This window comes from Lissotriton helveticus, chromosome 3_1 (assembly GCF_964261635.1).
Source record: "Lissotriton helveticus chromosome 3_1, aLisHel1.1, whole genome shotgun sequence".
NCBI lineage: Eukaryota > Metazoa > Chordata > Amphibia > Caudata > Salamandridae > Lissotriton > Lissotriton helveticus.
The window spans coordinates 534,031,337-534,055,045 of record NC_136061.1 but is presented as its reverse complement, the minus strand read 5'-3'; the positions used below and the strand labels follow the sequence as shown (position 1 = coordinate 534,055,045).

Below are 23,709 nucleotides of genomic sequence, written 5' to 3'. Positions count from 1 at the left end.
GCGCCGAAGCTGTTGTGTATGTCGGCGATCTTGCGGTGGAAGAACGAGGCGAGCGAGTCGCAGAGGTCTTGCGAGGGCTTGATGTCGTTTTTGCAGGCGCTGGGGTTGGAGAGCTCTTTGATGATGCTGAAGAGTTCCTTGCAGTTGTGGGTGTTGTTGTCCAGTCGTTCTTTGAAAGTTACCCTTTTGGTGGTACAGATCATCTGGTGGTGTATGTGGGTGGCATTCTTGAGGGCTGTCATGTTTTCTCTAGTCTGGTCCTGGCGCCAGGCTTCCTCGAGGGTGCGGCAGTTTTTCTTGGAGGTTTTGAGTTCGTTGGTGAACCACGAGGCTTTCTTGCTGCCGGGTCTGCTGGGAGGGTTCTTCAGTGGTGCAAGGTAATTGGTGCAGTTGGTGAGCCACTGTGTGAAGTTGCGGGCTGCTTCGTTGGAGTCCGTTGTGTTGGTGGGAGGGTTCTGGCTGAGGGAGGTGGTGAGCTGGTCGGCGGTGATCTTGCTCCAGCTCCTGCGGGGAACCTGTTGCGGGTGGTGGTGGGTCGTGGTTCTCCTGAAGTTGAAGTGGACGCAGCTGTGATCAGTCCAGTGTAGTCCGGTGGAGTGGCTGAAGGAGATGTGCTTGCTGGAGGAGAAGACGGGATCAACCGTGTGGCCTGCGTAGTGGGTGGGGGTGTTCACCAGTTGCTTGAGTCCGAGGTTGTCCAGCAGGGTGGTGGTGTTGCTGTCATTGTTGTTCTCCAGGTGGAAGTTGAGGTCCCCTAGGAGGATGTAGTCTGAGGAGGTGAGGGCGGGCGGACTGATGAAGTCTGCGATGTCTTCGCTGAATTGTGTGCGTGGTCCCGGGGGTCGGTAGATGAGAGTGCCTCTGAGGGTGGTCTTGGGGTCGGTGTGTATCTGGAAGTGAAGGTGCTCGGCGGCGGTGAGGGTGTCTTCGGAGTTGGTCGTGATGCGGATGGTGTTTCTGTGGACGATGGCGAAGCCTCCTCCGGTTTGGTTGATGCGGTCCTTCCGGGTGATCTTGTAGCCTTCCGGGATGGCTATGGCAATGTTGGGGGCTGAGGAGGCGTTCATCCAGGTTTCTGTGAGAAAGGCGACGTCAGGTGATGTTGTGTGGAGGAGGTTCCGGAGTTCGACGGCGTGTCTCAGAGTTCGACGGCGTGTCTGTGGACGGAGCGGTTGCTGAGCAGGATGCACTTGAGGTGATTGTTGCTGGTGCCTGGCCTTGCGGGTGCGGTGCAGGTCCGGAGGCAGGTGAACTTGCAGGTTTGGCAGGTGAAGGGTCCGTGGGTGCATTTCGGGGTGGCTCGGTAGCAGGCAGGGTTCCGGCCAGCGTTGAGTGCGTGGAGGGTGGCGGCATCGTAAGTCTGACGTGTGGGCTGGTATCGTCGAGGGCCAGGGGTCCTGGCGCTGGGCACGGTCCAGGCGCGGACGGGCGCAGACGGGCTTGCCTTTGGCACGCCTTCGGCACGCAATCGGCGCGCCCGCTGCGCGTGGCCGCTGTGCGTACGAGCGGTCCCCGCCATTTATGGCCAAGTGGGAGGGAGGAGCAGCTGGGAGGCGGGAGCGGGCGGCGAATGGGGAGCGGGAGAACGAAGAAGGGGGCGGGCCGCAGTAGAGCAGCGGCGGGGAGCAGAGGGGGGTTGGAAAGAGTGGGAAAGCGGAGTGGGGGAGAGCGAGGGCAAGCCTGGGCAAGCCTGGAGAGCGAGGGCAAGCCTGGAGAGCAGGGGCCCTAAGTAGAGGCGGCAGCAAGAGGGCCAAGCGGGCAGCGGCAGCAGAATACGGGCACACGGGGCCGTGCGATAGTGGAGTGACCGGGTCAAGGGTCAATGTAATATTGATCTAACAGGGGCAAGGTGGGGATGCTGCGTTGATCTAACAGGGGCAGGGTGGGGATGCAGCGGTTATCACCATGTGCTATGGCGCAAAAATCTGTTTCTAGATTGAATGAACGCACGTATAAATACAGGTACATAGTATGTAATTGTATTTACATGTAAGCAGTAATTAGTGTGTACAAAAAGGTACTAAAGCACTGTATAATGTTTTTATCATTACTACAAATACATGTTTGAGCTTCCTTTGTTTTTAAAAAACATTTTGGCTATTAAATCAAACGAGTTTATTTTTTAATGCACTTACCCGACTTGTAGTTTTGCTCCTAGTATGGTGGTAACGATATTTTCCTGGTACTGGTCTGAAATATTTTTTCTGCGAAACTGGTTTGTTCAGTGCATTAATAAAATAGACAGTTTTAAAACTTTGAAAGTGAAATTGAGACTTGACATAGTTTTTTAATTGGTTGTGTAATACATATGCGCAAACGAATGCTAAAGAAATGTTTAAAAACGGCAACGTCGCTAATAAAATATGTCTTTAGTATGTAGAAGGGGGAAAGCAAAAGAAATGTAAGGATTTAAGAGTTTGTTTTTCCCCCTTTATACATTGAAATGTACTTACCGAAAATGTAAAAGTAGACACCGCACAAGCGCTACGATATGCCTCTAGGACCTGCAAAACGAAGTGTTTGGTACAGTTGTATTTTTTAGTTTAAATAAGAGTATAGGTAATAAAATGTGGTAAAGGAATTTGAATGTTAACAAAGATCCAATTGCTGTAGTAAAAAACAAGTGGAGATAAGATGGAGACAGGTGAGGTGTGAAGAGGCAAGGGGGAAAGCATTTGCAGCAGTGTGTTAATTGCAGGGGTGTTTTTTTTTTGTTTTGACTGCAGTTTGTTGCTAACAGGAATTGCTGCGGGCTTGGACGAAGTCTTTTATGTCAATAAATATGGCGGCAAGAACGTATAGCCGGGGCGATAGATGTTATATCGGTGTATACATTTTGCTGAGAATAGGTTTTTAGGCATTGCTATATCGGTAATACTTGCATTAAGGATACTTTGGTTTGCAGTTGAAAAAATGTATAGTTCTTAAGGCTAAAGTGTTACTGGTGTAAGTAAGGGTTAATGTAAAGATAGTTTCTATAGAATAGAGATCCTGACGTGTTGAATGTAGTAAAACCGCAATGCATTTTTGTAAGTTTGCTGGTTTCTAAGTGATAGCCATTTGTTTATTGAGTTGTGACTTATGCGAAAAAAATGTACATGGATACTTACTGTATTGTTAATATTGAATGTTAAATTTGTATCACAAACTCTGAAATGGTATTTTAATTTGAGTATGTGCCTACGGTTCAATATTGACGTACATTATACCCTGTGCAGGGGCTTACATTATGTTTTTATTTTGAAGAAGATTAACATTATTGTGTGCTTATGATGCTTAGGTTGCTGTAATCTTGGTTGTTTTAGTGTATAACGTACATAGGCAGTGCCATAGTAGAAATATGCGAAAATAGGTTACTATTTGTTTCGCAAAGTTACATTTAGCAGTTTAGAAATTGCTGATGTATGTATTACAAGATACAGACTTACATTAAGCTCCTTGGTAAAGTGAATAAAAACAATGCTATGCGTAGTGTCTACGGTATGTATATCGTGCTATTTTGTTTAACGAGTAAAAGAGCTTGGCGCACTACATGCTTTTTTTTCTTTGATGAAAAAGTAATAGCAGCTTGCTATAGGTCAAGTGAAATAAATGGAGAAATAGGTATAACATAGAGTAGAAGGAAAGATAAAATACATGGACAAATAGGGTTAACATAGATGAGGAGGAAAGATATACAAAGAGGGGGAAAAACAGTGGTAGGAAGAATGAAAGCGGTGCTAATAAAATTAACCCCCTTAGCAAAGAGCGGAAAAAGAATTGCGTATTTTATGTTTTGCAGTTTATTGTGTTTTTTTGCACAGATTGTGTAGTGTATATTGGAGTAAACAGCACAGATGAGTTGCTGGGGCATTATTTTTATAGAGTATTCTCAAGAGTACATTGTTATGAGTTATTGGAGGGAAATTGTAATGCAGTGGAAAAAACGAATGAAATGAAGGAGGTAGTTAAAGCAGGGGGATGTTTGAATATAATAAGGTTCTGTGATTTTCGACTTCGCTTCGTAGTCAGCCGCCATTTTGTGACAGACGCCATTTTGTGTTGCCCTCACTCAGGCGACACGGCGAACATATTGTTTTTGCCTTTGCAGCTGCTCGTCTCTCCTGTTAAAAAGTAACCCTTTGTCCTTGTTTGTGAAACCGATGTCAGGGACTGGCCGAGTTAGTTAATCCATGTCTATACCGATTGATCCTTGTCTTAGTTGATTGTTTGGGTCTCACCATTCTTCCTTTATTTTATCTTGTTTGACGGGCCTTCACTATTCTTTCCGTGTACTCTCCTGTTACACAACTATCCTTTGAGGCTCGCAAATATGTCCTGCCACCTGCAAATTGAATTACATGCACTAGCATTGATTAACTTGAGAGGAGGGGGAGAACACGGGGTCTGAAAGAAGGGCGTACACAAGATACTCGATAGCTTGTTTTTGAACTTTTCTCATTTGTCAGTTTTGTATTTTTTGGGAGTAGGTATTGTAAATATGTATGGTATAAAAGTCTCCTAAGAATCTACTTTCTGTAACTTCTTGAACAACTGTGCTTAGCTGCAGCTAATAAACCTGATTTTCTACGCCTAACGGAGTGTCTCGTGTCTCTGTCTGATAAGGCAGGTGAACCCGGAGATTTTAGACGTGCCCCGCGCCGCTCGGCCCATAAGGCCAAGTTCTCCAATTGGCGTCCCAACGTGGGGCGACTTCAGTGGTAGCGGTTCAGCCCGAAGATCGTGAGGAGAATCGCAAGAAAATTCTGGAAGATTCGCGAACCACGTCAAGCGACCCCTGTATGTCGAAAGTGGACCGAAGGTCTTTCACAGCGCGGCTACTCCTTTCCGACGGCTGCAGACGACTGCTGCCCTGAATGTCGCCCTGCCTTGGCCCTCTGGTGATGATTGGTATCGCGAGACGTTAGACGGACACCTGTTGGCGTGAGAAAATATTTAGTTAAGTATTCGTGGGTAGCACCCACTCTTTTGTTTGGTTTTTGTTATTGGACTCATGCATTAGTCGAAGCCGAGGGGTAAGTACGTTTGTGCTGTATTAATTGCCTTAAAACCCCTTGAAGTTTTGTGCATAGTCCATTTCGTTACGAAATGCCTGGACTTAGTAAATTTAAGAAATGTTGCTGTTTTAATTGTACTAGGGATTCCCGGCTAGAGGACTCTTGTCCAATTCCTCCGGTTGGAACTCCCACTTATGAGCTCTATTCGAAACATGGTCTTGGTCCTATTATCTTTAATGAAACATGGATTCGATATACGAAGAAAGATGGTGTTTTACAGTGGCCACAAAATGATAGCTTTGAGCCTGACATATTAGACAACTTAGAAACAATTTTATTTAAGAGAAAAGCTCGACCGGCAATGTTTGACTCTTTCTGCCTATGGCGTAAGGAAGCCAAATAGAAAGAAATTAAACAAGCGAAAAAAGATAAGAAAGCACAGGATATGACGATTCTACAGGCTGCTCAACAGTTTAAGAATAATGAAACTGATCACATGATTGAAATTTCAGAACGACAGCCTCATATGGCAATAGATAGATGTTATCCTGTATTGCACCCTTCTACAAAGAGTACAGATCTTGATGAAGATCCTTTAATGTCTCATTTGTTGAGATTACCTCCACCTTATGTATTAGGTGCTAATGCACCCCCATTACAACATGTTGTTCAGCAACCTGTTGTTCAACCAGTTGTTCCCGTTCTTCCACAATTTACTCTTCCAGTAATTCCACCTCCACCTCCTTTGCCACCGACTTCTGTACCTTAGTCTCCTTTACCGTCAGTTTCTATTACCACTGACAGTTCTTCTCCTGCTGTGCTTAACACGTTGTCTCCGGTTTTACTGTCAGATTCTCCTACGGCTCGTCAATGATTACTTGATACCATTTCCGGTCTTTTGTTGCCTTTCTTCGGGTCTCTTAATTTGACTCCTGCTTAGTCCCGAAGACAAGTCAAATTCCGGATACTGACGAACTAATTAGGTTGGACTCTCGCTCACAATTGGATCATGAGTGGTCCACAGTATAATGTACGCGATAGCTTGGATACTTTTCTTCAGTGGAATGCGCCTACACAAAGATATGTTTTTAATGTTATGTGTAATACTCTTGTTAAAGGATGGGGTGATATGGATTTGGATTTACCTCCTCAGGGTTTGTTTGATATACAGGCGAAGTTTGATAAGGCACTTATCTTGGGTTCTGATGTTGAGGATGCTGTTCGAACACTTATCACTTTTAGGTCTGCCTTTTTCTTTCAAGCTTCTCTTGAACCGGATCCTGCAGTAAGACAAAAAGTGAAACACTATCCTATGCGAGAAGTACCTCCGATATGGAGGGATGGGGATCCAGCTGTTAATCCGCCTGTCCCTGCTCATTTTCAGCGTATATGGGTACATGTCCCTTGGAAAAGATCTGAAGTTCTGGCGCTTAAACAGTCTCTACCGGACCCTCGTAAGAATCCTGCTGGATATTACAAAGAGTTGTTCCAGACAGTTGATGCGTGCGTTATGAATTTAGCAGATATTGATTTGTTGATGGGAAATGTAGTCCCTCAAGCACTATGGGCTCGGATTCGTTGGGAAGACCACGACCAAGCTTTAGCTGGTAATTGGGCTGCTTTAACTGCCGCAGATGCAGCACAAGTAGGTGGTGCTAAACCCGATGATTTGATCACTGAATTGCCTGGTAGAATAATAGCTCTAATGAAAACAATGATGCCTGCCCTCCGAGTTAATTGGGATAAGTTAGCTGTGTGTAAACAGAAGAAAGATGAGAGTGTCTCTGATTTCTTTACTCGTTTCGAAGAGACGTTCATCGACCACAGTGGGCAGGATATGAGTACGGAGGGTGGACCGCGATTATTAGTGGATACATTTGTATTTAATTTACTTCCCGAATTATCGCATAAACTAAAAGACTCCGAGAGTTCGTAGGCTGTTTCTTCGTCTGCCCAGATATTAGCTACTGCTCAGTATTACGAGAATAGGGATAAGGAAGAAAAGGATAAAGTAGAGAAAAATACTAAAGAGTTGAAAACGAAGGTTCTTTTGCAACAAGCCTATCCCCCTCATTCTGCTCAGCGTCAATTGCAACAGCCTCCACAGTTTCAGAGATTGTTACAGAAACCTGCACCGTATGTTCCGCGAGCTTTGTTGGGTCCTAATCAATGTGCCTATTGTAAAGAGGAAGGTAATTTCAAGAATAATTGTCCGATTTTATTACATCGTACAGGTGGACTATCAGGGCCACGAGGCCGTGGTGGTTTTCAGTCAACACCTAGGCGTAGAGGGCGAGGTGCGCCGTCTCAAGGACAGCATTCCTTACCCCCTCAGAATACTATGAATTATGTTGATCAGCAGAATGCTCAGTCTGCACAATATTACAATGACGATTATTGTGTTGAGAACGAAAATCCTGAATATCATACTAGCTAGGACAGCCGTAGACAAAGCAAGGGAGTGGTATCAGTTCCAGTGGATCAGGATGGGCCTTATGTTAACGTTGTTGCATTGGGTGTTTCAGAGCCGGTTCTTTTGGATACTGCTGTGATGAGAAGTCCTATTATTCACTCCAAACTCCCTGGGGCACCTTTGTCTGGCTTAACGAATGTTTCTGTAGGATTCTCTGGCGCCCCAGTTAGCAACCCAGTCTCTTGTTCTTTGCCCATCTCTGTAGGTCCTTATGATTTGGAAGCCCCGCTCACGTTAACGACTGGTTGCGGTGAGAATTTGTTGGGTATGGATTTATTGAAACGTCTACATGCAACGTTGTATTGTTCCCCCTCTGGTGTACATCTTACTTTGGGTGATAAATTTGTTTCCCCTATGTATTTGTCTTAGGATCAACTACCACTTGAATTGCGTTCACTTCCTGCTACGCTTTGGGCCACGAGTCCGAATGATGTTGGTTTGCTCAAGATTCCACCTTACGTGATCACTATCAAACCTGATGTTCAATTGCCACGTATTCCTCAGTACAAGATTTATAACGATGGCGAAAGAGCTTTGTTGGCTATTGTTTATGATTTAGTTCAGAAAGGTGTTGTTGAAGAAACAAGAGGAATGTTTGCAACAGTCCTGTTTTGCCTGTTCTTAAATGTACGGATCCTTCTAAGCCTCCTGTATATCGCTTTTGATTAATCTTCGAGAGGTCAACAAACTTGTTGTCCCTCAGTTTCCTGTTGTCCCAGATATTACTGCTTTGCTCACGATGATACCTGCTTCAGCTGTTTGGTTCTCAGTCATTGATGTCAAGAACGCTTTCTTTAGCATTCCTATTGCTGAGGAAAGTAGCGATCTCTGGTTTCTCTCTCGGAGGCCGAAGCTTTAGATTTCAACGCGCACCTCAAGGCTACTGTGAGAGTCCCTCCATTTATAGCCAAGCTTTGAAGTCCCAGCTGGATGCTTTCTCTTTGCCTCCCGGTGCCACTCTTATTCAGTATGTGGAGGATTTGTTAGTGCCTGCCGATTCAGAGGATGTTTGTGAAAATGCGACTGTTTCGCTTTTACGTCATTTGTCTGATTTACATCATAAGGTGTCACCTTCTAAGTTACAATATTGCCGCCAAGAGGTTACCTATTTAGGTCATCTCTTGTCGAAGGAGGGAAGGCGATTGACCCCAGAACGTATTCATGCAATTTCACAAATGTCTGTACCATCTACACAAAAGGAAGTGCGTGCCTTTTTGGGCATTACCTCTTATTGCAGACAGTGGATTCCGAATTTTTCTTTGTTGGATAAACCTCTGTTGGCACTTACTCTGAAAGACACACCCCAACCTCTTCCTTGGACTGACGAATGTCAGAAGAGTTTTTCTGATTTACATACTGCTTTGTGTTCTGCTCCTGTGTTGGGTACTCCAGATTATAGTAAACCTTTGACACTCTACGTGCATGAATGAGAAGGTTGAGCATTGTCAGTTTTAACACAACAATTTGGAGACAAACAAAGGCCATGTGCCTATTTTTCGGCTACATTGGATCCAGTAGCCAAGGCAATGCCTAGTTGTCTCAGAGCAATAGCAGCAGCGGCGATCTCCATTCGTCAATCTGCTGGATTGGTATTAGATCACACTCTTGTTGTTATGGTACCACATGCAGTAGATACTCTTTTGAACAGAACAAAAACGCAACATCTTACGAGTGCTCGCTTGTCTGGATATGAGTTAACGCTTTTCGCTAGCCACATACACATCAAGCGATGTAATGTTTTAAATCCAGCAACATTGTTACTAAGTATAGATTCTCAAAAAGCGCAGCAGCGGACACTAAGATGCCGCACCCAACATTCAATTCCGAAATAAGTCCTCAAGGTTTTGTGCTGCCGACCCCAACGCCAGCTGCTTTTTGGCGTTGCTGTGTTTCCAGATCATAAAGAATCGTTGATTCGATTTTATGGTGGCGCACCAAAAAAGAAGTCCAGATAAAGAGTGTCGTTTGTGTATGTAGAAAATGTTCTTTATTTTTAGCTCTTTTCTTTTAAAATACAGGTCACCAGACAGTGTTACAAAACGAATCAGCCAACGCGTTTCACTCCTTTTCCTGGAGTTTCATCAGGGCTGAAAGCAAAAAAACAAAAACTAATATAAATTTCAAAAAAATTGCCAATAATTTTTACAGAATGACATCTAGCTACTATCGGCGCACCAAAAAGATTTTTTCGTTTTTTAGACTTTTAGAAAGACTCTCAAAAAGACTTAACTCTTAAAAATGTTTGTACAAAAATCACCAAAGAGATTTCTGTAACTATTAAACAGTATTTACACGTATTAAAAACATACAATATACAATGGACACATTGGGATTCTCTAACATTTCCATCATAGGGTAAGTTTTCACAAAAGGGGGCAAAAAATCACTATTTATGGAAGCGTACAAGTCCGTAGAGACCTACCAGGTCCCTAACCATACACATTGATTGCAGAAATTGAAGTAAAATTCAAATCCGTCCAATTTACATATGCTAAAACATAACATTTACACATAGCACACAAATTTCAACACTTTACTTTTGCACCTTAAATTTCTCATATGTCAAAGTCGAAAAGAAAACATAATCCAAATATCTTATTCCACATTTTTCATCGAGAAACTGAACAACAAGTGTGATAGCTCAGAAGAGTTGGCCTGCCCATGACACCTAGCTCTCAAATGGAGGGGTTGGATTTTATTAATTATTTATTATTTATTGCAGTTTTGTCAAGAAGGTTGCTGGGGAGATTATTATCATGCATTTATGGCATACGAGGGTCCCTACTTAGTTCCAGTTGTTTAGGAAAGCCCCATTCGATCCAGGACCTGTTACCATGTGGGTAATATTTGTAAAGACACTTATAACTCTTACCAGTTGTGTGTATTCTCTTTCTTCCTTTCTTCTCTTATATATCGGTAGACTTTGGCCCAATCTGGTTATTTTTCTTGTTAATCCCTTTTTTGTATATATTCCTGTCCGTTCCGTCCGTTCTAGTGGTTCTCAGGTTGTTCTAATTTGAGAATTAGAAAAAAGTCTATTAGATCAACCCTCCAACTATAAATGGGATTCCTTAATTCATTAGCATAATTTTTTGTGAGTACCTGTTTTGCGGGGCAGTATTAACTTCCCACAGTTAATTCAAATTCCCTCTTCCTAGCAATTGTTGCAGCGGTGTCCTCGTCTAGGTATGAAGAAAATAGTCGTGATAAACCTAAATAAACAAGAGACCAACAGAGTCCATTGTGTGATCTCAAACATAATTTGTTAGACAGACATAGACACATTTTTATTAGAAAATGTGTGGGTTACAATGCAGCTGAATTAAAGGGTTACTTACTAGGTAAACCCGTTATTAATAGGAGTATATATAGCTCTCACACAAGGGCATAACAATATTGCCAAGCGTCCAGGTAATCTATATTAGCACTCGTTTGAGCACTATTTCCTGGTAAAACTCCCATATTTAATAATAATTTGCTAACAAGACCCCTAACAGAACATCAGTCAAATACACTCCTGCTGTATTTCCACTCTTCTCAGCATAATTCATAATTACATTTTCAAACTAGAGTGATTTTTTGACTACAGACCGCAGGTCTATCAGGCAATAGTCTAGAGGCAGGTCATTGTTACCACAGGTATTGCCTGTTCAAGTTAGCGCTATATCCCCTTTCACTTAAAATCTACATCTCATATACAAGGCAAGTTCACAAAGTGGTCCCCAGTAAGAGATCACACCGGCTCCTCCCCACGCACTTAGTCTAAACTCCATGAGATCAATATTTTCGTACTCCAACCCCGAACAGGCTCCTAATGAAGGTTCCCACCGGCTCCTTACCTATTTTGGACGAGCGTTCTCTTAACGAAGTATCGGCATGGATGGTCCCATTCTGAGGCTGCCATGTCGAGACGCTCTTTATATCCTGTTTTTGCATGCACCAATTGGGCTGTAACGTATTTCACCTGAGGACAATTGTAAGCCCTCCTATGTCAATGCATCTTTCGGCGGTCGCCATCTTGGAGTTGGCAAGCGATCGCATAAAGATATGGGCGATTAGTTTACAATATATTTTAAAATTCAATACATCTAGCCAAGTTTTAATTTGAAATATAGGTCTTGTCTTTTTATGCACTTCTCTGCCAGTAAAATTTATTTCGTCCTCCTACACAGTGCCTTCGTGGTTCTGAGCGTGTCACGTGATCGCTCCTCGCGCTTATTTTGTTAGTGAGCGCCATCTTTGAATGGTTTTGTATGTTATTATTTGGAGCCAAAGAACCCTGATATCCATGTAGTGTACTCGCATATGATTCCTAAAGCCGAATTTAAATCGTAGTTGTCAATGTGAGACACTAAATGTATTATACTAATTGCTCACATTTGCATGAGAGAGGTATATAGTGATTAGAAATTAGTACTGGCCATTGCGGGTGTAGGACGATTTATATGTTGATTGCTAAATACTCTTATTAGTATTTGTCAAATATCAAGTGTGCCAAAATGTGCAACATTAATGTACACACCTGAACCAATTAATGTGAATGTTATACTCTCCTTTAGTGCATTGTGGAATCCATATTTTCAGTATTTTTATTTCTATTTCTCTTCAGGGTATTTTTGGATCATTGCTTAGTTCATAAACCTTTTTTATATATGATTTAAATGCCATAATGCACAAGTAATCTTTTCCTTTAACCAATTTGATTGTAAAAATTCATATTGAGTGGGTAACAATAAATGGGAGATAAAACAGAGGGAGAGTGACAATCGGTAGCGGGGAAATTAGTACCATGCATGGATATGCAGATTCTACAGGAGCAGGGATGGAAAAATCTGACATCCAAAATTAACACATATTATGGTCCATCTGCAATTCTGTTTCCCCCCTACCATAGTCGTGCATGTTCTCAGATTACATTAAGAAGTGGTGCATTTCGTCATCTAAGTTCATCCCATACTTAATACATTGTAATTTATAAATCCATTTTGCCTCCCGCTGTCTTAACACAAGCTCACGATTCCCCCCTCTTGGGTGCTGTTGTATTTGTTCTAGACCATGGAACCAGAATTCAGGTTTGCCCCCATGTTTTTCCAAGAAATGTTGGGAGTGAGCATATTTTGCATCTCTGTTCAGGATAGCTCTCCTGTGCTCTTGAATTCTTGTCCTCAAATTTCGTTTAGAGCTACCTACATAAATTAAACCGCATGTGCAGCCCAAAATATATACTACATAGGTAGTAGCACAATTTATAAAGGACAAGATGTCATATTTCCGTGAGCCATTGTAAGTGAACTGTTTGATCTTATCACGTCCATATTCACAGATGTTACCTATGTAGTATATATTTTGGGCTGCACATGCGGTTTAATTTATGTAGGTAGCTCTAAACGAAATTTGAGGACAAGAATTCAAGAGCACAGGAGAGCTATCCTGAACAGAGATGCAAAATATGCTCACTCCCAACATTTCTTGGAAAAACATGGGGGCAAACCTGAATTCTGGTTCCATGGTCTAGAACAAATACAACAGCACCCAAGAGGGGGGAATCGTGAGCTTGTGTTAAGACAGCGGGAGGCAAAATGGATTTATAAATTACAATGTATTAAGTATGGGATGAACTTAGATGACGAAATGCACCACTTCTTAATGTAATCTGAGAACATGCACGACTATGGTAGGGGGGAAACAGAATTGCAGATGGACCATAATATGTGTTAATTTTGGATGTCAGATTTTTCCATCCCTGCTCCTGTAGAATCTGCATATCCATGCATGGTACTAATTTCCCCGCTACCGATTGTCACTCTCCCTCTGTTTTATCTCCCATTTATTGTTACCCACTCAATATGAATTTTTACAATCAAATTGGTTAAAGGAAAAGATTACTTGTGCATTATGGCATTTAAATCATATATAAAAAAGGTTTATGAACTAAGCAATGATCCAAAAATACCCTGAAGAGAAATAGAAATAAAAATACTGAAAATATGGATTCCACAATGCACTAAAGGAGAGTATAACATTCACATTAATTGGTTCAGGTGTGTACATTAATGTTGCACATTTTGGCACACTTGATATTTGACAAATACTAATAAGAGTATTTAGCAATCAACATATAAATCGTCCTACACCCGCAATGGCCAGTACTAATTTCTAATCACTATATACCTCTCTCATGCAAATGTGAGCAATTAGTATAATACATTTAGTGTCTCACATTGACAACTACGATTTAAATTCGGCTTTAGGAATCATATGCGAGTACACTACATGGATATCAGGGTTCTTTGGCTCCAAATAATAACATACAAAACCATTCAAAGATGGCGCTCACTAACAAAATAAGCGCGAGGAGCGATCACGTGACACGCTCAGAACCACGAAGGTACTGTGTAGGAGGACGAAATAAATTTTACTGGCAGAGAAGTGCATAAAAAGACAAGACCTATATTTCAAATTAAAACTTGGCTAGATGTATTGAATTTTAAAATATATTGTAAACTAATCGCCCATATCTTTATGCGATCGCTTGCCAACTCCAAGATGGCGACCGCCGAAAGATGCATTGACATAGGAGGGCTTACAATTGTCCTCAGGTGAAATACGTTACAGCCCAATTGGTGCATGCAAAAACAGGATATAAAGAGCGTCTCGACATGGCAGCCTCAGAATGGGACCATCCATGCCGATACTTCGTTAAGAGAACGCTCGTCCAAAATAGGTAAGGAGCCGGTGGGAACCTTCATTAGGAGCCTGTTCGGGGTTGGAGTACGAAAATATTGATCTCATGGAGTTTAGACTAAGTGCGTGGGGAGGAGCCGGTGTGATCTCTTACTGGGGACCACTTTGTGAACTTGCCTTGTATATGAGATGTAGATTTTAAGTGAAAGGGGATATAGCGCTAACTTGAACAGGCAATACCTGTGGTAACAATGACCTGCCTCTAGACTATTGCCTGATAGACCTGCGGTCTGTAGTCAAAAAATCACTCTAGTTTGAAAATGTAATTATGAATTATGCTGAGAAGAGTGGAAATACAGCAGGAGTGTATTTGACTGATGTTCTGTTAGGGGTCTTGTTAGCAAATTATTATTAAATATGGGAGTTTTACCAGGAAATAGTGCTCAAACGAGTGCTAATATAGATTACCTGGACGCTTGGCAATATTGTTATGCCCTTGTGTGAGAGCTATATATACTCCTATTAATAACGGGTTTACCTAGTAAGTAACCCTTTAATTCAGCTGCATTGTAACCCACACATTTTCTAATAAAAATGTGTCTATGTCTGTCTAACAAATTATGTTTGAGATCACACAATGGACTCTGTTGGTCTCTTGTTTATTTAGGTTTATCACGACTATTTTCTTCATACCTAGACGAGGACACCGCTGCAACAATTGCTAGGAAGAGGGAATTTGAATTAACTGTGGGAAGTTAATACTGCCCCGCAAAACAGGTACTCACAAAAAATTATGCTAATGAATTAAGGAATCCCATTTATAGTTGGAGGGTTGATCTAATAGACTTTTTTCTAATTCTCAAATTAGAACAACCTGAGAACCACTAGAACGGACGGAACGGACAGGAATATATACAAAAAAGGGATTAACAAGAAAAATAACCAGATTGGGCCAAAGTCTACCGATATATAAGAGAAGAAAGGAAGAAAGAGAATACACACAACTGGTAAGAGTTATAAGTGTCTTTACAAATATTACCCACATGGTAACAGGTCCTGGATCGAATGGGGCTTTCCTAAACAACTGGAACTAAGTAGGGACCCTCGTATGCCATAAATGCATGATAATAATCTCCCCAGCAACCTTCTTGACAAAACTGCAATAAATAATAAATAATTAATAAAATCCAACCCCTCCATTTGAGAGCTAGGTGTCATGGGCAGGCCAACTCTTCTGAGCTATCACACTTGTTGTTCAGTTTCTCGATGAAAAATGTGGAATAAGATATTTGGATTATGTTTTCTTTTCGACTTTGACATATGAGAAATTTAAGGTGCAAAAGTAAAGTGTTGAAATTTGTGTGCTATGTGTAAATGTTATGTTTTAGCATATGTAAATTGGACGGATTTGAATTTTACTTCAATTTCTGCAATCAATGTGTATGGTTAGGGACCTGGTAGGTCTCTACGGACTTGTACGCTTCCATAAATAGTGATTTTTTGCCCCCTTTTGTGAAAACTTACCCTATGATGGAAATGTTAGAGAATCCCAATGTGTCCATTGTATATTGTATGTTTTTAATACGTGTAAATACTGTTTAATAGTTACAGAAATCTCTTTGGTGATTTTTGTACAAAAATTTTTAAGAGTTAAGTCTTTTTGAGAGTCTTTCTAAAAGTCTAAAAAACGAAAAAATCTTTTTGGTGCGCCGATAGTAGCTAGATGTCATTCTGTAAAAATTATTGGCAATTTTTTTGAAATTTATATTAGTTTTTGTTTTTTTGCTTTCAGCCCTGATGAAACTCCAGGAAAAGGAGTGAAACGCGTTGGCTGATTCGTTTTGTAACACTGTCTGGTGACCTGTATTTTAAAAGAAAAGAGCTAAAAATAAAGAACATTTTCTACATACACAAACGACACTCTTTATCTGGACTTCTTTTTTGGTGCGCCACCATAAAATCGAATCAACGATTCTTTATGATCTGGAAACACAGCAACGCCAAAAAGCAGCTGGCGTTGGGGTCGGCAGCACAAAACCTTGAGGACTTATTTCGGAATTGAATGTTGGGTGCGGCATCTTAGTGTCCGCTGCTGCGCTTTTTGAGAATCTATACTCACTACCTGGACCAGCAAGCACTTTCATTCATCCAAGAACAAACAACAATGTCTAAATTCGACGACAAGCGTGAAGAAATGGCGCAAGACCTATTTGGGAAAGACTCTAATATGGCCGCACAGAATGCTCAGAAAGCACAGACAACTGGAGGACTAAAAACCTTATTCCAGAGATTGGAACGACTTAGAAAACAAGAACTCTCACGCTGGTGGGACGGCGTAACTTTGCAACAGTATATCCATCAGAAAAAAGTACCACGAGGCTTACGCATCCTTATATTCCCCACATTTGAGGATTTGAGTGAAGAACTATTGAATGATTGGGAAACTAATCTAGAGGGTGCTTCATGTGTCATGATGCAAATTTTGATAAAACATGCGGAGGAAAAGGGGGCAAAACTATTGAATGAGATAGAAAGTGTAGTTAAAGAGATTGAGGCCTGTGGGAACACTGATCTGATTGAAAAAAATTACGAAATTCTGAAAAAGGTTATTAATAACCATCAGAATTATTTAAAGGATAAAAAACTGAGAAAAATTAAGAGAGACGATAAAGATTATTGTGATGGACGAATCTATACATTCGCAAAAAAATTCGACAACATCACAGTGGATGAAACAAACAAAAAAAGAATGAGGGAAGAAAGTGAGGAAGTAAAATCAGCAAGTAGTACCTCCCTCTCTTCAATGGAAAGTAGTTCCTCAACAACAATCCCAGGTGGGCTCCCTTTAGAAGTAGGCCCCTCCACCTTTCAGATAGAGATGGCGAAACTAAGAATGAGTGGAAATCAGGCCAAAAAAACACAACACCAAAAAAGACAAGGAGAGGGGGCAGGAGGCACAAAAGGGGCAACTGGGGAGCAGGGCGAAGAGCAGGTGAGGAGATCAGAGAGAGCCAAGAACAAACCCAAAGATCAGGTGAAACATTAAATCACCCTGTGGGGAGCACAATGGTAGAGGGAGAGAACCAGTCAAAACTGAGAGTAATCAACTTATCAGACAGAATTTTGGATACTGATGAAAATACACTTTTATGTAATGGTTTGGGGTTTTGTCCTACTCAGGATGGTGATTTCTTTGATGTACATGTGGACTTATTTAGATTCACGAGACAACTAAAATTAAAAGAATTTTTCAGCAGCAAACCCATGTGTAATTTGATATCTGTGGATCAAGGTGAATTGGTGGAACCTGTGAGTATGTCTATTGCTGAGATTAAGAGCTTACAATGTTTATCTACCTTAAATGAGGAAAAGGAGGTTGACTTAAATACCATTCTTTCTGAACATAATATCTCTGAAAATGTATCTGGGGATAGTGGGTTGCATCCCAATTCAAGGTTTCTCCCTAGCACATACCATCACAATATTGACATATTCAACGAAAGAGTCAGTGCCAGTCTATACAAACTCGAAAGGGAAAGTAGGGACCAACGATATAAGAACCCCAACCTCACAAAGGGAGAAAGAGCAGCCCTCTTAAGATTAAAAGAGGACCCCGATATAGTGATCAAGGAGGCGGATAAAGGGGGGAACATTGTTATTATGAATACCAGGGACTACAAAGGTGAAATATTGAGGCAACTTGGAGACAATGAGTGTTACGAACAGATTACATACAACCCCAAGGAGGCACTGACCATAGAAATCAATTCCAAACTACTAGACTGGAAGGATATGGGACTACTGAGTGATCAGGAGTACCAGTATCTATTGGTATCAAACCCCAAGTCCCCTTGTATCTATGTCCTCCCTAAAGTACATAAGGGAGGGGCCTTCCCTCCCGGTAGGCCGATAATATCTGGAATAGGATCAGCTACCGAGAGGTTATCAGAATATATTGACCTCAAACTTAACAAACATGTTCTGAACCTGCCATCGTTTATCCAAGATAGTAAGGACATTTTAAACAAATTGCAGGATTTTGACTGGTCCAATGACTTATGGTTCGTCACCTTAGACGTTACAAGTCTTTATACTTGTATACAACATGACATCGGTTTGAAGGCCAGTGAGTTCTATCTGGATAGGGAAGGGGCCGATTTATTAAACCGAAATCAAATGGTCCTGGATATGATGGAATTAGTCCTAACTAGGAACTATTTCATATTTGACAATGTGTGGTACCATCAGAAGAGGGGGACGGCGATGGGAACAAAATTTGCCCCGTCGTATGCCTGTCTCTTCATGGGACAATTTGAGAGGGTACATGCGTGGAACCGAAATGCCTCCCCCTGGACAAATAACATCGTGTTCTGGGGGAGGTATATAGACGACATAATTTGTCTCTGGTCTGGATCCGAAAACGACCTACTGGAATATTTTGAGTACCTTAACAAGAATCACATGAATGTGAAAATGACAATTGAGTACAGCAGGGAGAATATTAACTTTCTAGACCTCAGTTTCTATATCAAAGACAACAAAATTCAAAGCACGATCTTTCGCAAGGAAACTGCATGCAATTCGGTTCTGCATGCAAGTAGTGCCCATGCAAGCTCTACAATTAACAACATACCATTCGGTGAGATGGTGCGACTAAAACGAAATTGTAGTGAGGAAGAGTCATTCGATATGAATCTACAAACTTTGAAGAATAGATTCGAGGCGAGAGGATACAACAAGGATGTAATCTGTAAGGCGGAGGGGAAAGTACGCAAGATTCATAGAAATGATACCCTAACAACAAACTCGCGGAAAAAGAGAAAAGCAAAAAATACAAATGTCAGATTCATAACCAAATATACCAAACACAATAGTAACATCTTCAAAATTCTGAAAAATAACTGGCACCTCCTCAAGGAGATTCCGGGATTAAAATCCCACATAATGACTAAACCCTCTGTAACTTACCGTAGGGGTAGAACCTTACGTAATGATCTATGTCCCAGCTATTTGAAACCCTCTAAGGACAATAGCTCTAACTGGCTGACGGAAAAACCAAGGGGCTTCTTTGTATGTAGGGACTGTAACATCTGTGAATATGGACGTGATAAGATCAAACAGTTCACTTACAATGGCTCACGGAAATATGACATCTTGTCCTTTATAAATTGTGCTACTACCTATGTAGTATATATTTTGGGCTGCACATGCGGTTTAATTTATGTAGGTAGCTCTAAACGAAATTTGAGGACAAGAATTCAAGAGCACAGGAGAGCTATCCTGAACAGAGATGCAAAATATGCTCACTCCCAACATTTCTTGGAAAAACATGGGGGCAAACCTGAATTCTGGTTCCATGGTCTAGAACAAATACAACAGCACCCAAGAGGGGGGAATCGTGAGCTTGTGTTAAGACAGCGGGAGGCAAAATGGATTTATAAATTACAATGTATTAAGTATGGGATGAACTTAGATGACGAAATGCACCACTTCTTAATGTAATCTGAGAACATGCACGACTATGGTAGGGGGGAAACAGAATTGCAGATGGACCATAATATGTGTTAATTTTGGATGTCAGATTTTTCCATCCCTGCTCCTGTAGAATCTGCATATCCATGCATGGTACTAATTTCCCCGCTACCGATTGTCACTCTCCCTCTGTTTTATCTCCCATTTATTGTTACCCACTCAATATGAATTTTTACAATCAAATTGGTTAAAGGAAAAGATTACTTGTGCATTATGGCATTTAAATCATATATAAAAAAGGTTTATGAACTAAGCAATGATCCAAAAATACCCTGAAGAGAAATAGAAATAAAAATACTGAAAATATGGATTCCACAATGCACTAAAGGAGAGTATAACATTCACATTAATTGGTTCAGGTGTGTACATTAATGTTGCACATTTTGGCACACTTGATATTTGACAAATACTAATAAGAGTATTTAGCAATCAACATATAAATCGTCCTACACCCGCAATGGCCAGTACTAATTTCTAATCACTATATACCTCTCTCATGCAAATGTGAGCAATTAGTATAATACATTTAGTGTCTCACATTGACAACTACGATTTAAATTCGGCTTTAGGAATCATATGCGAGTACACTACATGGATATCAGGGTTCTTTGGCTCCAAATAATAACATACAAAACCATTCAAAGATGGCGCTCACTAACAAAATAAGCGCGAGGAGCGATCACGTGACACGCTCAGAACCACGAAGGCACTGTGTAGGAGGACGAAATAAATTTTACTGGCAGAGAAGTGCATAAAAAGACAAGACCTATATTTCAAATTAAAACTTGGCTAGATGTATTGAATTTTAAAATATATTGTAAACTAATCGCCCATATCTTTATGCGATCGCTTGCCAACTCCAAGATGGCGACCGCCGAAAGATGCATTGACATAGGAGGGCTTACAATTGTCCTCAGGTGAAATACGTTACAGCCCAATTGGTGCATGCAAAAACAGGATATAAAGAGCGTCTCGACATGGCAGCCTCAGAATGGGACCATCCATGCCGATACTTCGTTAAGAGAACGCTCGTCCAAAATAGGTAAGGAGCCGGTGGGAACCTTCATTAGGAGCCTGTTCGGGGTTGGAGTACGAAAATATTGATCTCATGGAGTTTAGACTAAGTGCGTGGGGAGGAGCCGGTGTGATCTCTTACTGGGGACCACTTTGTGAACTTGCCTTGTATATGAGATGTAGATTTTAAGTGAAAGGGGATATAGCGCTAACTTGAACAGGCAATACCTGTGGTAACAATGACCTGCCTCTAGACTATTGCCTGATAGACCTGCGGTCTGTAGTCAAAAAATCACTCTAGTTTGAAAATGTAATTATGAATTATGCTGAGAAGAGTGGAAATACAGCAGGAGTGTATTTGACTGATGTTCTGTTAGGGGTCTTGTTAGCAAATTATTATTAAATATGGGAGTTTTACCAGGAAATAGTGCTCAAACGAGTGCTAATATAGATTACCTGGACGCTTGGCAATATTGTTATGCCCTTGTGTGAGAGCTATATATACTCCTATTAATAACGGGTTTACCTAGTAAGTAACCCTTTAATTCAGCTGCATTGTAACCCACACATTTTCTAATAAAAATGTGTCTATGTCTGTCTAACAAATTATGTTTGAGATCACACAATGGACTCTGTTGGTCTCTTGTTTATTTAGGTTTATCACGACTATTTTCTTCATACCTAGACGAGGACACCGCTGCAACAATTGCTAGGAAGAGGGAATTTGAATTAACTGTGGGAAGTTAATACTGCCCCGCAAAACAGGTACTCACAAAAAATTATGCTAATGAATTAAGGAATCCCATTTATAGTTGGAGGGTTGATCTAATAGACTTTTTTCTAATTCTCAAATTAGAACAACCTGAGAACCACTAGAACGGACGGAACGGACAGGAATATATACAAAAAAGGGATTAACAAGAAAAATAACCAGATTGGGCCAAAGTCTACCGATATATAAGAGAAGAAAGGAAGAAAGAGAATACACACAACTGGTAAGAGTTATAAGTGTCTTTACAAATATTACCCACATGGTAACAGGTCCTGGATCGAATGGGGCTTTCCTAAACAACTGGAACTAAGTAGGGACCCTCGTATGCCATAAATGCATGATAATAATCTCCCCAGCAACCTTCTTGACAAAACTGCAATAAATAATAAATAATTAATAAAATCCAACCCCTCCATTTGAGAGCTAGGTGTCATGGGCAGGCCAACTCTTCTGAGCTATCACACTTGTTGTTCAGTTTCTCGATGAAAAATGTGGAATAAGATATTTGGATTATGTTTTCTTTTCGACTTTGACATATGAGAAATTTAAGGTGCAAAAGTAAAGTGTTGAAATTTGTGTGCTATGTGTAAATGTTATGTTTTAGCATATGTAAATTGGACGGATTTGAATTTTACTTCAATTTCTGCAATCAATGTGTATGGTTAGGGACCTGGTAGGTCTCTACGGACTTGTACGCTTCCATAAATAGTGATTTTTTGCCCCCTTTTGTGAAAACTTACCCTATGATGGAAATGTTAGAGAATCCCAATGTGTCCATTGTATATTGTATGTTTTTAATACGTGTAAATACTGTTTAATAGTTACAGAAATCTCTTTGGTGATTTTTGTACAAAAATTTTTAAGAGTTAAGTCTTTTTGAGAGTCTTTCTAAAAGTCTAAAAAACAAAAAAATCTTTTTGGTGCGCCGATAGTAGCTAGATGTCATTCTGTAAAAATTATTGGCAATGTTTTTGAAATTTATATTAGTTTTTGTTTTTTTGCTTTCAGCCCTGATGAAACTCCAGGAAAAGGAGTGAAACGCGTTGGCTGATTCGTTTTGTAACACTGTCTGGTGACCTGTATTTTAAAAGAAAAGAGCTAAAAATAAAGAACATTTTCTACATACACAAACGACACTCTTTATCTGGACTTCTTTTTTGGTGCGCCACCATAAAATCGAACCAGCAACATTGTTACCTAATCCCAAAGGGGAGGATATACAAGATCAGCATGATTGTTTCCTTCGTACAGAGGAGGAAACTAAAGGCAGATTGGATTTAAAAGATGCACCACTCGTGGATCCGGATGGGATCCTATGGGTAGATGGGTCGTGTTTTAAGCTTCCTAATGGGGATACGACTGCAGCCTATGCTGTTACTACTTTGCATACAGTAGTAGAAACTGCACGTATTGCACACAATTCAGCACAAGCAGCTGAGTTGATTGCACTGACGAGAGCGTGTATGTCGGTCGCTTGTGGAAGGAAAGGTGATTCTTTACTTCCCATGGGACTAAAATACAGCATGGTCAGTTGGTTACTGACCTTCTTGAATCACTTGCCTTGCCTATCCAAATAGCAATTGTGAAGTGCAGTGCACATAAAAGGATCACTGATGATGTGGGTCGTGGGAATGCTTTTGCAGACGAAGTAGCGAAAGAAACAGCAAAGGATGTTAAGAGTCGTATGTATGTTGCAGGTCCTGCAAGATGGGTTGGAGAAGCAGGTATGTGTGAGGACACAGTGGAAAGTGTGAAGATGATTCAAGGAGAAGCAACTGAGAAGGAATTGAGTAAGTGGAGAGAGAGTACGGGAATGTTGGACACGACAGTGTGTTGGACGGAATTGTCGGAACACCAACGTTGGTTGTTACCAGATGCCTATGTACTACCTGTAGTTACTATGGCGCATGGTCCAGCTCATATCAGTGCGAAAGGAATATGTAAGCTTCTGGCTCCAGTATGGCAGAATGAAGGTATTCCTAAATATGCGGAGAATGTGGTAAAGCATTGCATTGTTTGCTTGATGCATAATCCAGGAAAGGGAACCCCAACTTTGGTAGGCCATTTTGCTCCTCCTACGTATCCTTTTGAGGTTTTACAAATAGATTACATTCATATGGAACGTTCCAATAACCTCAAGTATGTCCTGGTGGTGGTTTGTGCCTTTTCCAGATGGATAGAGGCTTACCCCCTAAAGGATAATACTGCCTTGTCCACTGCTAAAGTCCTCTTGAAGG

The 23,709-nt window shown here is 41.0% G+C and overlaps 3 long non-coding RNA genes across 3 annotated transcripts; 2 read left to right on the top strand and 1 right to left on the bottom strand.

The window, feature by feature from the left end:
* Window positions 1-9,434: 9,434 nt before the first annotated feature.
* On the bottom strand, window positions 9,435-10,874 carry LOC144824654 (uncharacterized). Its single transcript, XR_013609041.1, has 3 exons — window positions 10,573-10,874; window positions 10,343-10,481; window positions 9,435-9,557 (listed from the first exon to the last, which is right to left on the bottom strand). It is a non-coding gene; the product is annotated as an uncharacterized LOC144824654 (long non-coding RNA).
* Window positions 10,875-14,633: 3,759 nt separating this feature from the next.
* On the top strand, window positions 14,634-16,069 carry LOC144824653 (uncharacterized). Its single transcript, XR_013609040.1, has 3 exons — window positions 14,634-14,931; window positions 15,023-15,161; window positions 15,947-16,069. It is a non-coding gene; the product is annotated as an uncharacterized LOC144824653 (long non-coding RNA).
* Window positions 16,070-21,167: 5,098 nt separating this feature from the next.
* On the top strand, window positions 21,168-22,603 carry LOC144824652 (uncharacterized). Its single transcript, XR_013609039.1, has 3 exons — window positions 21,168-21,465; window positions 21,557-21,695; window positions 22,481-22,603. It is a non-coding gene; the product is annotated as an uncharacterized LOC144824652 (long non-coding RNA).
* Window positions 22,604-23,709: the final 1,106 nt, after the last annotated feature.